Source organism: Microtus oregoni, unplaced genomic scaffold, assembly GCF_018167655.1.
Source record: "Microtus oregoni isolate MIOR12 unplaced genomic scaffold, Mior012 000038F_ref0000394, whole genome shotgun sequence".
NCBI classification, from domain to species: domain Eukaryota; kingdom Metazoa; phylum Chordata; class Mammalia; order Rodentia; family Cricetidae; genus Microtus; species Microtus oregoni.
The window spans coordinates 15,767,064-15,782,637 of NW_024543097.1; the positions used below are offsets into that span (position 1 = coordinate 15,767,064).

A 15,574-nucleotide genomic window follows, 5' to 3' on the forward strand; every position below is an offset into this window, starting at 1 on the left:
ATTTTGTTTTCTTTCCCAATATGTGGTGTAATATAACTTCTAAAAACTGCTGAGTAGAACGTATATTCTTTGGTGACAGGATAGAATATTCTGTAGAAATCTGTGGAGTGCATTTCAATTATAAATCAAATAATTCTCATGTTTCTCTATTTTTGTCTAGGCGATTTCTGTTTGTGATAATGAAATTATTTTCTGTTAGTAGATTGAAATAAATCTGTGTCTTTCAGTAGATGTTACCCTACTGTTTCCTCATATTATCTCTAAAATCATTGCATTCTTTAGTTTAAGATTGTCCTGTTATCTTGTGTCCTGGAGTTAATATATGTAATTCTTATCAACACAGCAGTCTACAGGAATGGAAGCTTTTATAAGGGAAGATAATAGATTGTCTTTCACGGTGTTTATATTTTTAATGAGATCTGGACATTCAGACTTCTTTTAGTTCTGAGTTTGATGTGAACAGAGTAAAGATGTTGGTTAGAGCTAGGTATAGCTTGGGGCAAGTGATCCCAGGTGAACAGAAGACACATCTAAAATGTACTTCCTGATCTAATCGTGGAGCTTGGGTAAAGATTTGGCTTGTTGGAAAGATTAGATAAGGTATGGGAAAGTCCTTGAGAGATAGAAAAGGAACTTTCTGGCCCAAACTTAGTGTCACACAGGCAAGGAAATTCTTACTACTCTTTTGCACTAGTCCAGAACCCAGATTAGAACTGAAAGTTTACAGAAAACATACGGACCAGAGATCACAGAAATTCACCTTATTTGGCCCTGGAGGAGGATATAGGAAGTCTGGGTACCAAGTGAGGTAGTTGGAAGCTACACAGAAGGGTCCTGTGAGGACTTAAAGCTAGAGTGGATTCTTCTGGATGAATAGAGCTTGGCTTTGTGTAGGAGGAGGTTGTCAGACTTGATTGGGCATTGATTGTGAGACTCAGGGTGGATAAGGCAGGTTATGGTAAGAAGGGATAGGTGGCCATGTGTACTTACTTAGTTAGATGCTGTAGACTGATGTTGGATATCTGGGTACCTGGGGGATGGTTGAAAAGGACACATAAAAAAATTTTGGGTTTTGCAAGTAGGGCAGATTCTGACAGAAGACTACAGGTGGACCGTGGCAAAAGTGTGGTGCTTGAAGTAGACCAGGATACAAGTTGTGGGACCTAGACTAGATACTAGAGGACTATGTTAGTGGTCTGGGTACTAAGTCAGTCTCTTTCCTTTTGCTGTGTATATTTTCCCTTTGCAATCACAGAGACTCTTTTGCTTAAAATAAATAGCTGTAAGTCTAGATCCAATATTTAAAAAGTTACTTTAATTATTTCATGAAATAATACCAAATATGAGAGATACAATAATAAGCAAATATATATATATATATATATATATATATATATTCTCAGACATTTCTTTGTCAATTCACTTTAATATATTTTTCAGAAATAGTTATTGACATTGGGATATGCACCTCACACTCATTGTCTTGCTATATTACATCAAAATCCAATGTACAACTTTTCTGACAGCATTTATAATGCTTATTCCCTTAGTAAATCAATAAACATATTTATGGTTGGATTTGCATATGGTGAATCTTAAACTTCATAATGAGTTATTGGACTGGAGAGATGGTTCAGAGATTAAGAGCACTTGCTGCTCTTCCAGAGGTCCTTAGTTCAATTCACAGCAACCATATGGTGGCTCACAACCATTTATACTGAGCTCTGGTGCCCTCTTCTGTCATGCAGGCAAACATGCAGGCCAAACACTACGCACATAATGAATTCTTAGATGAAATACACATCTTGAAAGGGGACATATGAAAAATAAAATTCATTAAACCCATTCTTTAATTTCAAGACTAAAACTGTTTTCAGTTAATATGCTTATTTCAAAGAATTCAAATTGAATTAAAGCAGAACAATATTTGTTACTGAAAATATCATTTGCAATATTTTTGATTTACTTTTTTGTCACAATTTGGGTTTGTAATATTGTGATAAAGCACCATAAACAATAAGCGACTTTGGGAAGAAAATGGTTTATCTCTGTTTACAGTTTTACTTCAACGTACATCATCAAAGGAAATAAAGTCAGTGACTCAAGCAGGGTAGGAAATTAGAAGCAGAACGTGACGCTAAGGCCATGTAGAACTGTTTACTGCCTTCTCTTACTCGTTTCTTATATACCCTAGAGCCATATGCTCAAGAATGGCACTATCTACAGTATTCTGGGACCTCCTCCATCAATTACTAATTAAGAAAATTCCCTATAGACTTGCCTATAGGCACATATTGTAGAGGCATAGTCTTAGTTGAGAGTAACTTTACCCAACTAATTTTAACTTGTGTCAAATTGACAATAAGGTAACATAGACTCCATTTTTGTTTTGCAAGTTCACTCATGGAAGCTGGACCCCTTTTATGTTCAGACATGCATACTTTGTCTTCCAGATACTACCTCATGAAGCCCTTTAAATAAAAGACTTCTTTCTTACTGATATTCATTTGTTCCAGGTTTCTACCATGTACTACTTGCATTTTTGATGTTTCTCCTTTTCTTTCTGCATTTGTCTTCTCCCCATCAATGTACAGATGAATACAGCCACATTATTGAAATGTCTCAATATTATTTGACATTTTTTCTGATAAAATTTATGTTAACTATCAGATTCTTCACAAATCCTAAAATAATAATTTCCCTCTGTCTCTCTTTCTCTAATATATATATATATATATATATATTATACATATACATACATATATATGTATAATTTGAGTGTTTTAGAATTCCAACTCTTCCCATTATATAATATATTTTTCTGACTGTTGGGGTTGAAAACATCTTTAATTGAGAATTACAAATAATAAATGTAAAAATATTTTATTTAATTACTAGAAATAGAATTATATTATACAAGTTTCCATAAGTGTTGTATAATTTATAAAAGAAAGATACTTTTCTATATTAATTTAATAATAAGATAGTATATACTTTACAAATTCTTACTGTTCATTAAAAAGATTCTTGGATCCTTCCACATACTTCTAGAATTGATTTTTTGGATATATTTTTCGGTTGTCATATATGACAACACCTGAACACACAGAAATATAAAATAATGAAAAAATAATAGTTTCAAATCATCTTAAAATCTATTTGGTATTAAGACAAATAATATATGTAATAGAATATCACAGGCTAAATATTATAAGAAGTCTAAAAATCTATTAAGTGATTTTTCACATGTTGTTATCTTAAAATTGGTAGACCTATCTTTAAGTAAGTTTTAATATTTTAATGCAAATTACACAATTTTTTTAATATTGTAGCATTCTGTTATACATTTTTTTCTGATTTTTTTTATTTTATATAAATATAAAAGTAAATGACAGATAAATTCTTCTAAAAATTGCAATAGTTTGTTGGTTAAGGCTACTTCACAAGTCACGCCATGTTTGCTACCTTAGTCCTCTTATCTGCATTAAAATGACATGGATATCTTTTAACAGTTTTGCCATGAAACTTCCTTCCTTTAAGGAAGCTTCCCTTAAAATACTAGATTTCCCGCATGCCATCTGTCAAAATACAGTTGGCATCCTGTGAGAAAATGGAGGCTAAGTTTGTAAATCAATCCTGAGATTTCTCTTCAACATATGACCAAAACTCTGCAGTGACATATATGTAGGTAGGTCCTAGATATTTTTTTTCATATAAAAATTTTCAAAACACATGATTGAACTCTAATGTCAGGAAGAAATGAAAAGCACAGCAAACCAACTTACAAAACTGGCATATTTCACTTTGCTGTTTCAACAAAATTTTCAGTTTTGCAAATCTCTGTTGCAAGGGACAATGACCGAACAATGTAAAACATGGTACCTGAACACAGCCTCATAGTAGGAGCGCATGTTGTCATGTCTGTGTCTGATCAAACAGAAAACAGTTTCTGGAAGCCTTTCTGTGTTCACAGTGAAGACCCTTCCCGCAAGGACTTTCTGAATTTGGACTACAACAAAGACGTTTGTGTCTCAGGTGACTAGCCTTTTAAGCACGACCTCTTGCTCATCATCACCAGAGTGAAGAATTTCTAATGTTTCCTAAGACTATCAGCTCCCGGAAGTTAGGGATCACAGTTTTCCATCTAGAGATTCCCCCAAATCATTAAATATCATGTTCTAAACTTAAATGTAATTAGGCTGAACTGACTGTAAAAACTGAAGTTTCATGAACATGGAAACGTTTCTATTTTCAATCCCTAAGGGAAATTATTATTTAACTAAGATATAAACTATTATTGTTGTAAGGAAAACTATAAAAATATATGAAATGTATTGTCTACTACATCTTATCTAAGATTAGAGTGGGTTTCATTGTTACACCAACGTTATATAGATATTAAGCATACACAACTTAATATTCATTTAAGTGTCAACTTCAGGGATATACAGACATATTCTGTTACTTTTTGAGAAACATTTTATTTGAATTTAGTTTTAGAGTGAATTAAATATTGTTGGCAGTGATGCCTTGTTACTTTAGGTTTTTACTATAGCCTGTAGGTTAGTTGTTACTACTTTAACCCAAGAAATCAAGAGAATAAATTATTATGATTTCAGTCTCACTGTGTTCAATGTCTCTCTGCATTACAACAGAAGAAACTGAATTAGGCCATATTTCCAGAGTTAGTAAAGAGACAATTTTTCCTTATTAATATGAGTGTAAAAGTTACTATGAATTATCATAGATGGTTAAGATATGCAAAATTAATCATAAATAATATTATTGCCAAAGTATAAATATCAAGTGACATTCTTGCATATTATACACATTTTTCTAGTATTTACTATAGTTAATTCACATGGGGCTTTATTCAAATTCATAAATAGTCAACCTTGAGGTCAAAATTAAAATCATTTAAAGCAGCGTTGCTATAGATTGAACAGGTTCAGATTCAGTCCTCCTGAGGTTGGTGTCTATAACAAAACTGTGTCTTTATTTTAGGAAAAGTGTTTGTTAATTTATTCCACCCAGTCAAGGTCAGGAAGTAACAAAGTTACACTTGTACAGAAATAGAACAACTAAGTGATTCACATAAACAGGAAGTCCAGAGGACTGATAAACTCACATTTCATTTCATAGAGTTTTTATGGAGACTCACTGCATTGCTTGGAAAGGAAACTTCTTAAGTCTCACAACAGGATTTAGATTGTCAAGTTCCAACCCTAGACATGTTTAATTGACTTCCTGCTCTCATTGCTAAACTTTATGACAGTATATAAGATTAGGATGGATGGAAGCTTCCTTTTCAGCAGGATAAATGCAATCAGTTTAATGAAATATTCCAAGAAACAAGAAAGAGATATAAGAAATCATTTGCTCATTATGCTAATTTAAAAGGGTATTTAAGGCCTTTGAAAACAAAACTGATTAAAAAGTATCATTTGCCTACTTAGGGGTGTGGAGCACGGAATTCTACCTAGCATAATATGTAAGCCATGTATGTTGACTGATGGTGAAACAAACATAATTTTTTTGAATGTGGTAACCATGTTTCCTTTGTTTTTAACCTATGGTGATTTACAATGTTAACTTCATACAGAAATTATCAATTGAAGAAGGGGTACTCACTTATCAAGGCTGATAGAAGCTTTGCCTTTGTGACTTTCTGTTGTACAAACAAATAAGAATAATCTTAATGATTTCTTTTTAATGGACTGTATAAGTCCAGTTGCAAAACTATTTATAATATAAAAATGCTGACTGAATAACAGAGAAAACAGATCTTTTGTTGTTGTTTTCTTTCCCCCCTACTTTTCCCAATTAGTCTCCCAGAAGTAGCTCACGGGATGTAAAAATTTCATCATTGTTCAGTAGTGCCTTGGGATCCATTCCTATCTGTGGGGAGAGTGGGCGCTGTCTGTTCTTCATGATCATGTGGGGTGCATTCACAGAGATCCCATTGCACTGGAGAAGGTGTGTGAAATTAAAACTGAAGATGCCAAAATAAAAATAAAAAGAACATTTAATTATGATGGAGTTATACAGCAACATGTTTCCTAAGGATTGAGAGATCAAGTGGCCAAGAAAGGCAATCGATTTTCTGTGAAATATAATGTGTCATGATAAAATAAAAAGTTTATGTTTCTATACACTTTATATGATGACCTATATTTAAATTATGAATATAGTTTTGTAGAAGCTCAAAGTTTCACAAGCATTTTGAAATCACAATATGTTGTAAGTGATATGAATTTAAGTAATTTCTACTGGCATTGTGTCACATTTGTTTTATAGCTTAAAATGAAAATAAAATTGTGTAAGAGGAAAAAATTGTTAAAATGTTCCTATTTGGAGCTTCTCTGCTGTGTTTAGTACTTAAGCACATATAAACATATGTGTGTATACGGTTTTTCATGTTTTGCAATACGAGGAAAGTGTGTGAATAGTTTAGTACAAAGGAAGAAATACATAGATTCTATACAATTTTCAATATTTCTGCTTTGCTGTTTATCAATTCAATTTTGGAAGAGATGATTTGTATCTTAAATTCCCATACACTGCAGCAAAACATTGATACTGATAAAAGTACCAATAACTAAAGAATAGCACATTTTTTATTGATTTTATTTATATCATTGGACATGTTGAGTGTTGTTTCCCTTTGTATATGTAATATTTAAAAAATGTGTGTGAGAGAGAAAAAGAGTGTGTGTGAGAGAGAGACAGAGACAGAGAGACAGAGACAGAGAGAATGATTGCAGGTGACTGAGGAAATCAGACGAGAATGTCAAATCTCTTGGATTTAGAGTTACAAGGGACTGTGATCTCTCTCAAACAAACACTGCAAACTAAATTCAGTTCTTCTTCAAGAACATTAAGAACTCTTAACCGCTGAACCATTTCTCCTGCCCCTTTCTTTGTATTGGAAGGTCCCGTGATGAGTCATCAAAGTCATACGAGTGCAATTTCTGTTTTAAATCAGTTGCCTGCCAAAATTAAAACTTTGGGCAACCTATATATTGTCCACATTCCTTCTAGCAAAACTAACAGTTAACATGTATCTTTTTTATACACAGTGTTATTTGGGAACCATATGCACCACAGTACATTCAGGTAACTTTTTACACAGGACCCACTTGATTGCAAATCAAAGAAATTCTGCAGCCTAGAGGTGATCAACATATTTAATATGTGAGAGTGGTACCAAGAAGCTGATGTTTTCAAATGTGATTTGCATTATAATTTATGAAGAATAATACTTTGTATAAATTCGTATTTCTATATATCAACTCTACCTTCTAAAAGAATAGAGAATTAACACTCTCCACATTATTACAATGTACTTTGCAATTGATTTCTGCTCTGAAAGAATATCCTTATTCCAGTTTATTATTATGCTCATTCTACTAGTTTCTATATAGTTCCATGCATGTATAAAAATGCAGCATATAGTATGAGTCTTGAAAATCAAATATTTTACGATTTGAACCTGATCACATCTTTTCTTCATACCTCTTCCAAATATAGGGGCAAGTCAGCAGTATTTGCACCACTTGGGAGCTTGTTAGAATCTGAATATCCAAGGTGGCTCTCGGTCAGCTGTTTTGTAAGCCCCGGAGATACTTGGGATGCATAGAGTTTTGGGGGATCCAGGGCTCTGGGATAATTGGACTGAGGATCAGTGCTGTAGAATAGTTGGACTAATACCTTAGGATATCTCCCACATTAAGGCTGGCAGATCTTCAGTGAGAAAATGAATGTGATGCTCCTTAGCCAGGCTTCACAGATTACACCCCTCTTTGCTTTACCCAGGCTAATTGTTATAAGGCCAATCTGTTTTTTTTTTCCAGCTTATCCAATTGTCAGGCCATTACATTTATGTATCCTCAAAGGCAACCTGGTGAGCTTGCTAATTCTTATGTTTCATGATAGACTTTAAAGCAACGAGATAACCTGTGAAGATAAATTTCCTGGCAGGAGGAATCTGATACTTTTCTGTACACCTAATTGCTCAGAAAGATTAGCCAGCTTTTTCTTCTATTGGAAATAAAGATAAGGAAACCAGAGTCTACTTGCAGCTAGAAGTCCACAGGGAAATGGAAGTTATGATAATATTATGCAAAGGATGCTATCCTGACACTGTTTTGAGATCTACATCTAAAACATATATTTTAGGTTTCACGTTGTTATTTAGTCTCTTTCATTTATAATTTGAAAGTTAATATAACAAAATCATTTTTTTTCTTTTACTTTTTTTTGTCAGACAATAATATAATCTATCTATGGTATCGTGAAAATTTGTGATCAACTGACTTTGTTTTTGAATGATAATATCAGCTATTTTGGTCAGTATAACTATGTGTTATGATAACACTAATGCCATTTGCTATGTTGATATATCCCCATTGATATATGCAGATGAGAAGCTGCATGCTAATTTTTCCCTTGGCTTTTCGTTTTTTTCATTTTTCATGTTTCACTTTCTTTCCTTCTGCCACTTGTTTGAATGTTCTGAATTATTCTTGCCTTTGCTGCCTCACTGCAGATAAATACTTGGTTATCACAAGACTATTCCATACTTTGGCTAATTCTACTGTGTTTGCTTAACTGGGTGCTCAGGGACTCTTTGAAGTCCTGTACCATTCCATAGTACTACAACATCCTCTTTCAGAAAACATTTGACATAAGAAAACTCAACCGAACTAAATAGGATTATGCTTTTAATGGAAAAGTCTAGTTAGTACAGAATGAATGCATCATTTAGACCACTGGGAACCAGAAATAAAAATGAGTGAGGCGATGCCTGCTTAGGAGATGAAATCAGTAGTGTCTTTCTGTGGGGGTTTGATTGAGAAATGTCTCCCATAGGCTCATGTATGAAGACTCGGTACCTAGTTAGTTGCAGTGTTTGGGGAGGTTACATCAATGGGGAACAGGTTTCGAGAAGGCATAGCCTCATCCCACTTTGGGTTAGTTACTGATGCTTCCTTTTTGTGTTTGAAGGTCTGATATCACAGCTGCCTGCTCCTACTTCAATGCATGCAGGGTGCTGCTGTTCCTCACTTCCAGGATAGGCTCTTATTCTCTAGAAAACTCAGTCCAAACAAACTCTCCTTTCTTCAGGATGTATTATTATTACAAAAGAAAAGTAGTAATTCATACAGAAGTTGGTATCAGAGAGCAACCTTTTGGTATGAAAACCTGGCAATGCTGTTTTGGGGAGGAACATGGAGGACTTTGAAACTTTGGACTAGATAAGAACCTGAAAGCTCTAAGCAGAGTTTTAAGGACCTCCATGGTAGTAACCTAAGACAGGAGTGCTGAGAGCCAAACAGTTGGCAGAAGCCCCACTCAAGAGGTTTCAGAGCAAAGTAAGAACTTTTATAGCAGTTATAGGGCTAGAGACTATTCTTGTAATGATTTGGTAAAGAATATTGCTGTTTTCTTCCTTTGTCCAAAGAACTTGCCAGAGGCTAAATTAAAATATAAGGGGCTAATTTTTGGTGGAGGAAATATGAAGGTATTACAGTGTTGATTTGTTACGGATAATGCATATTAATGTCTACATAGATAATAAGAAAACAGGCAGAAAGACATACAAAAATATATTGAGGAAAAAAAAAAGGAGCACTAAGACATTTGATGTTAGAGCCATGGCATATGTTTCAAGAGAAGATTTGAGTCATTAAGGAGCAACTGCCTCTGCACTGGGACAAAAAGATTGCCCAGACAACAAGTTTCCACCTAGCTAAACTTCCCACTTGTAAAAAGAAAATTCCTAAGCAATTTTATGCTCCTAGAAAACAACCACAAACAAAATGCTTCTATTAATGTGATTCAAGGGGGCAGCAGCCATCCCACACTGGCAAATGAAATTGGCAATGCTATCTCCATGGTATTGGATTTAGAGGATGGAAGGTACCATTGTGAAAGGGCTCGTGTATTCCTTCTCTGCCATTTTCAATTGCTGTTGAGGACAGGAAGCACATGCCAGTGGAGTATGTATTGAAGGCCCTGAAAAGGCCAGATGCCCTAAGAGACCAGCAAAAAAGGTGGGAAAGAGAACTCTGAATTTCATGACAACCAAAGATTTTTGGTGATAACAGTATTCTGATATATTTACTAGGTAGTCACATAGAGGGTGTGGAATCAGCTCAACAGAGATATTCTGCTGCAGGCAGCAAACTCAGGAGTTGGACCTTCTAAGTCCTTTAAAAGTTACTCCCAGACACTGGACATGGACCTTCATGATTTGGAGTTTGATCTGCTGGGTATCAGTCTTGCTTTGGTTCAGTATTTCTTTTTTTTTTTTTTATTGAGAAAAGGAGAAAAAAAATAACAAGTTTCCACCTCCTCCCAGCCTCCCATTTCCCTCCCCCTCCTCTCCCCCTACGCCCCCTCCTCCCACCCTTCTCCCCCTCCCCCCACTCCTTTCCCCCTCCCTCTCCAGTCCAAAGAGCAGTCAGGGTTTTCTGCCCTGTGGTAAGACCTAGGACCTCCCACCTCCGTCCATATCTAGGAAGGTGAACATCCAAACTGGCTGGGCTCCCACAAAGCCATCACATTACGTAGGATCAAACCCCCGTGCCATTGTCCTTTGCGTCTCATCAGCCCTCATAGTTCGCCATGTTCAGAGAGTCCAGTTTTATCCCATGCTTTTTCAGTCACAGTCCAGCTGGTCTTGGTGAGCTCTCAATAGATCAGCTCCACTGTCTCAGTGGGTGGGTGCATCCCTCGTGGTCCCGACTTCTTTGCTCATGTTCTCCCTCCTTCTGCTCCTCATTGGGACTTTGGGAGCTCAGTCAAGTGCTCCAGTGTGGGTCTCTGTCTCTATCTCCATCCATCACCAGATGAAGGTTCTATGATGATATGCAAGATATTCGTCAGTATTGCTCAAGGATAGGGTCATTTCAGGTTCCCTATTCTCAACTGCCCAAGGAACTAACTGGGGACCTCAGCTTGGGCACCTGGGAGCCCCTCTAGGGTCAGATCTCTTGCCAACCCTAAAGTGGTTCCCTTAACTAAGAATTGTGGTTCCGTGCTCCCCTGTCCAACCTTCCTTTATCCCAATCCTCCTGCTTTCCCAAGGCCCGACCTCCTTCCCTTCTAACTTTTCTCTCCCCATCTCCCCTTACCCCCAACCCACCCCACCCCAAGATCCCAATTTTCTCCCCGGCAATTTTGTCTACTTCCCTTAGCCAAGAGGATAACTATATGTTTTTCCTTGGGTTCCCCTTCTTACTTAGCTTCTTTAGATTCACCTATTGTAGACTCCGTGACACTTATTTATGGCTAGAAACCAATTATGAGTGAGTACATACCATGTTCATCTTTTTGGGTCTGGGATACCTCACTCAGGATAGTGTTTTCTATTTCCATCCATTTGCATGCAAAATTCGAGAAGTCATTGTTTTTTACCGCTGAGTAGTACTCTAATGTGTAGATATTCCATAATTTCTTCATCCATTCTTCCATTGAAGGGCATCTAGGTTGTTTCCAGGTTCTGGCTATTACAAATAATACTGCTATGAACATAGTTGAACATATGCTTTTGTCATATGATAGGGCATTTCTTGGGTATATTCCCAAGAGTGGTATTGCTGGGTCCAGGGGTAGGTTGATCCCGAATTTCCTAAGAAACCGAAACACTGACTTCCATAGTGGTTGCACAAGATTGCATTCCCACCAGCAATGGATGAGGGTACATGGTCTCATTCCTTTGAAATGGTAATGTATACCCTGTGCCATTAGATGCTGTAAGTATGAGATTTGCTTTTTGATTTTGCAGAAGCATCACACTTAAAAGATTGCCTTGAGTCTCAGAAGAGACTCTAAAACTTTTAAAGTGTTAAGACTAAGACTTTGGAAGCATTCAAAAATGAGGAAAATGATTTTTTTTTTTATTTTGAAATGGCCATAGGCCTACGCGTTAGGGAGAGGAATGTTCAGTTTTGATAGAAAACTGTACACTGTAATATCGAAAATTGAGCTTGGTCCTCCATAAGTGGTAGTGTTTGGGAAGTTTATGTGTGCAGCTTAGTAAAAAGAAGTATGTCACAGAGGGCGTATTTTAGATTACATAGATGCTAACTGATCTAGATCATTGTCCACATTATGCTTGCCATTGAATATGTCACCTTTCGGCTTGCTGATTCTGCAACCAAGCCTGTTGTTTGCAGTCGTACTTCCTTGTCATGATGGACACTTGCATCTTTGAAACTTCATTTTTCCACAAGTTGTTTTGGTCATGGTGTTTTATTAGAGTAACAGAGCATTAATTAGCATACTTCCAGTGCACACAACTGTTTTTGCTGTTCAGTGTCAAGAAACGAAAATAAAAACAAAAATACAACAAACCTTGGTATCTAGAGAGCTAAGAGGTTGGAGAGGGAGATCCAGTGTCATTTAATGAGTACTTAGGCCTCTTACATTTTAGTTGCATGCTAGAATCTGAGAAACATCACATGAGTGGGTTTTTCTCTTTTAATAGACTCAGTGAGGTTCTGTTCCTTTCAACGAACTTATAAGAATCAACCCAATTCAAATATTTATTTTCTTTTTTAAAGCAGACAGTTGCATTGATTGTTATAAAGTAGGCTGAAGCACCTACATCACATGTCCACTTTTCTGTTACCAATGAATTTTGAGTTTAAAATATTAAGAGTAGTTTAGGATCTATAGCAATTCTTTGAGAAGGACAGTCTTTAATTTTTTCCCTTTACTATTTTTAAGGCATCTTTAATAATCACTTTCGTTGTTAGTTGTAATCATGTTCCTTTAGAAACAAATTAGCATTAGGGTTTGAGTCCCACCCCCTCACTCATTAGGTACTCAGGTCCTGGCTCATAGTGGAGATGTCCCTCTCATCCCACCTGCCAAGCCCTCCAACTTCAATAAGCTACAGATCTTCTCTGACATGGATGTCAGCTGGAAGGAGGTTGGTCAAATTGTTTTAGAATTGTTTGCAAATACTGTTCCTGAAACAGCAGGGAAAAAAAATTGTTCATTGTGTACAGGAGAGAAAGGCACTGGATCGATAACTGGAAAGCTATTTAAAAGGATGTCCTTTCCACCTAGTTTATTAAGAAATTTATGATTCATGGTTGGAACTTCTCAACTCAGAATGGGACTGGAGGAAAAAAGTATTTATTGTAAAACTTTTGATGATGAAAATTTTCACCAAAAGCACAATTGGGAATGTTTGCTGAGCAAGCAAATACAGGTTTCAATCCATGTGGTTCTCAGTTCTTTATCACAACAGCTCCAACTCTTCACATGGGTGTGAAAAAAGGTATTTGTTCAAGCAATTAAAGGATCAGGTGATCCAAGAATGCTTGAAAATGTAGACATGAATGATGAAAACCCTGCCAATTTGTTAATTCAGTATATAAATAGTTGAAAAATGAGAATACTATGATTAGATGAAGCAGATATAGATTTAAAAGGGGCAGACAAGATTTCAATAAAAACTGAATACTTAAAAAGTTTAAAATACATTTTTTTAAAATCTCAGAACTGGAGGATGGGTATTAAAGACATGCAAAATTATTAATGTATGTGGATAATTCAAAGGCTTTTGCTGAGACAAGAGATACATTCAGACTGCGACCCATATCCTTATACTGTTTACTGAGTATTGGTGTTTGTAAATTAAAGATGTCAAACTGGAAGGGAACATTTGTCAGTTGTTTGGAGGCTCCTGAAATGGATCCATCAAATATCAAAGCACTATACTGCAAAGTGCAAAGAGTGCAAGAATTAAAGGAACATGATCAAGTTTTGGATGATTTTAGGAAGGCACAGGAGATGGGCCTGGCAGATAAAGCTACTTAGGAAAAACTGCTTGAAGTCAAATAAGTAATAAAAGCAAAGAAAAGTTTAGAGAAGTGCAGCGTATGCAAAAATGACTGTTTAATAAAGACTAAATTTTGCTTAAGTATTACAGATTGATTATATAAGAGATAATGTAAGTTACTGTCTGCATATGATATCTGATGTGTTCCTCTTGATACTTTGTCATCGTTGTTTGTGTAGAAGTACTATCATAGGTTCCTTCTTAATAAAGTATTATGAAATAAAGTGGATGTCATTAAAAAGTGTTCTGTCCTCATTTTAACCAAGAATGTTTTCTAGCTATTCTTTAAAGTCTTAAAGACTTAACTAATTTTAGAATTTGTTGTCCAGCTAGCCAGTCACAACTCTATGTATTATTACTAGTGGCCGTGGCTATGTTTCAGTAAAACTTTAGAGGACCCAACTTTGGTTCTTAGCATTATTGTTTGATACTCACAATTGACTGTAATTCTAGCTTTAGAGGATATGACACTCTCTTCTGTACTCTGCACCCTACACACACACACACACACACACACACACACACACACACACAGACACACACACAGAGAGAGAGAGAGAGAGAGAGAGAGAGAGAGAGAGAGAGAGAGTTTAAAAATAGCTTAAGTAGATTCATTTAATGTTGTTGACTGTGGTTTTAGATATTTTCTTTTGTTATTTTTCAGTAAATACACAATAGAAATAGGGAATATTGTTCTGATATAAATATATTCACTACCCAATGTTTAATAAATTCTGATCCACAAGAACTGTAGAAGCATTATGTGTGCATCATTAAACATTCTCAAATCAATACAAAACAGCATTATCAAAAAGAATCATCTTTATTGTTGTTTTAGTCAGTGTTCTATTATGGTATGGGAGAATTGTCTATATTCTGCCAATCATGAATTAAATAAATGCTGATTGGCCAGGCAGGAAGTATAGGTGGGACAACCAGACAGGAACTAAAGGTGGGGCAATGAGAACAGAAGAATGCTGGGAAGGAGGGAGCCCATTCCTTCCCAGTTCTGTCAGATCACAGAAGAAGCAGGATGTGACCTACCCTGCTGAAAAGGTACTGAGCCATGTGGCTAACATAGATAAGAATAATGGGTTAATATACGCTTCAAAAGCTAATAAGAAGCATGAGCTAATGAGCCAATCTGTTTATATCTAATGTAGACTCTCTGTGTGATTTTGTCTGGGACTAAAAGGCTGGGGGACTGGGCAGGACAGAAAGCCCAATAAGCAGGCCTCCCATGTTACACTATTAGTGTGAAAAGACATCATGACCATTGCAAACTCTTATAAAAGAAAGCATTTAATTGGGACTTGCTTGCAGTTCAGAGTTTTATTCCATTAGCCTTATGGTGGAGAGCATGGTACCAGAAAAATAAAACTGGTATCTGAAAATTCTATATCTAGATCTGCAGGCAGAAGAAGAAAAAGAGAACTGGGACTGGTTTGGGCTTTTGAAACTCAAAGCCCACCCTTAGCAACACAATTTCCCTAACAGGGCCTCACCTATCCCAACAAGACCACACCTCCTTGAAAAAGGCAATACCTCCTAGGACTCCCTAAGCATTCAAATACATGAAACTTTGGGGCCTATTCTTTTTCAAACTACCAAAAATTACTTTTATATCGTCTTTTATTCTAAATTTAACATCTAGATTAGAAAAAAATCTACCAAAATGATAATCAGGCAAAATATATTTTAACCTTGATATAACTA

At 35.9% G+C, this 15,574-nt stretch overlaps 1 pseudogene; it reads left to right on the forward strand.

The window, feature by feature from the left end:
* The first annotated feature begins 3,875 nt into the window (after positions 1 to 3,875).
* Positions 3,876 to 13,953, forward strand: LOC121433384 (annotated as a pseudogene).
* Positions 13,954 to 15,574: the final 1,621 nt, after the last annotated feature.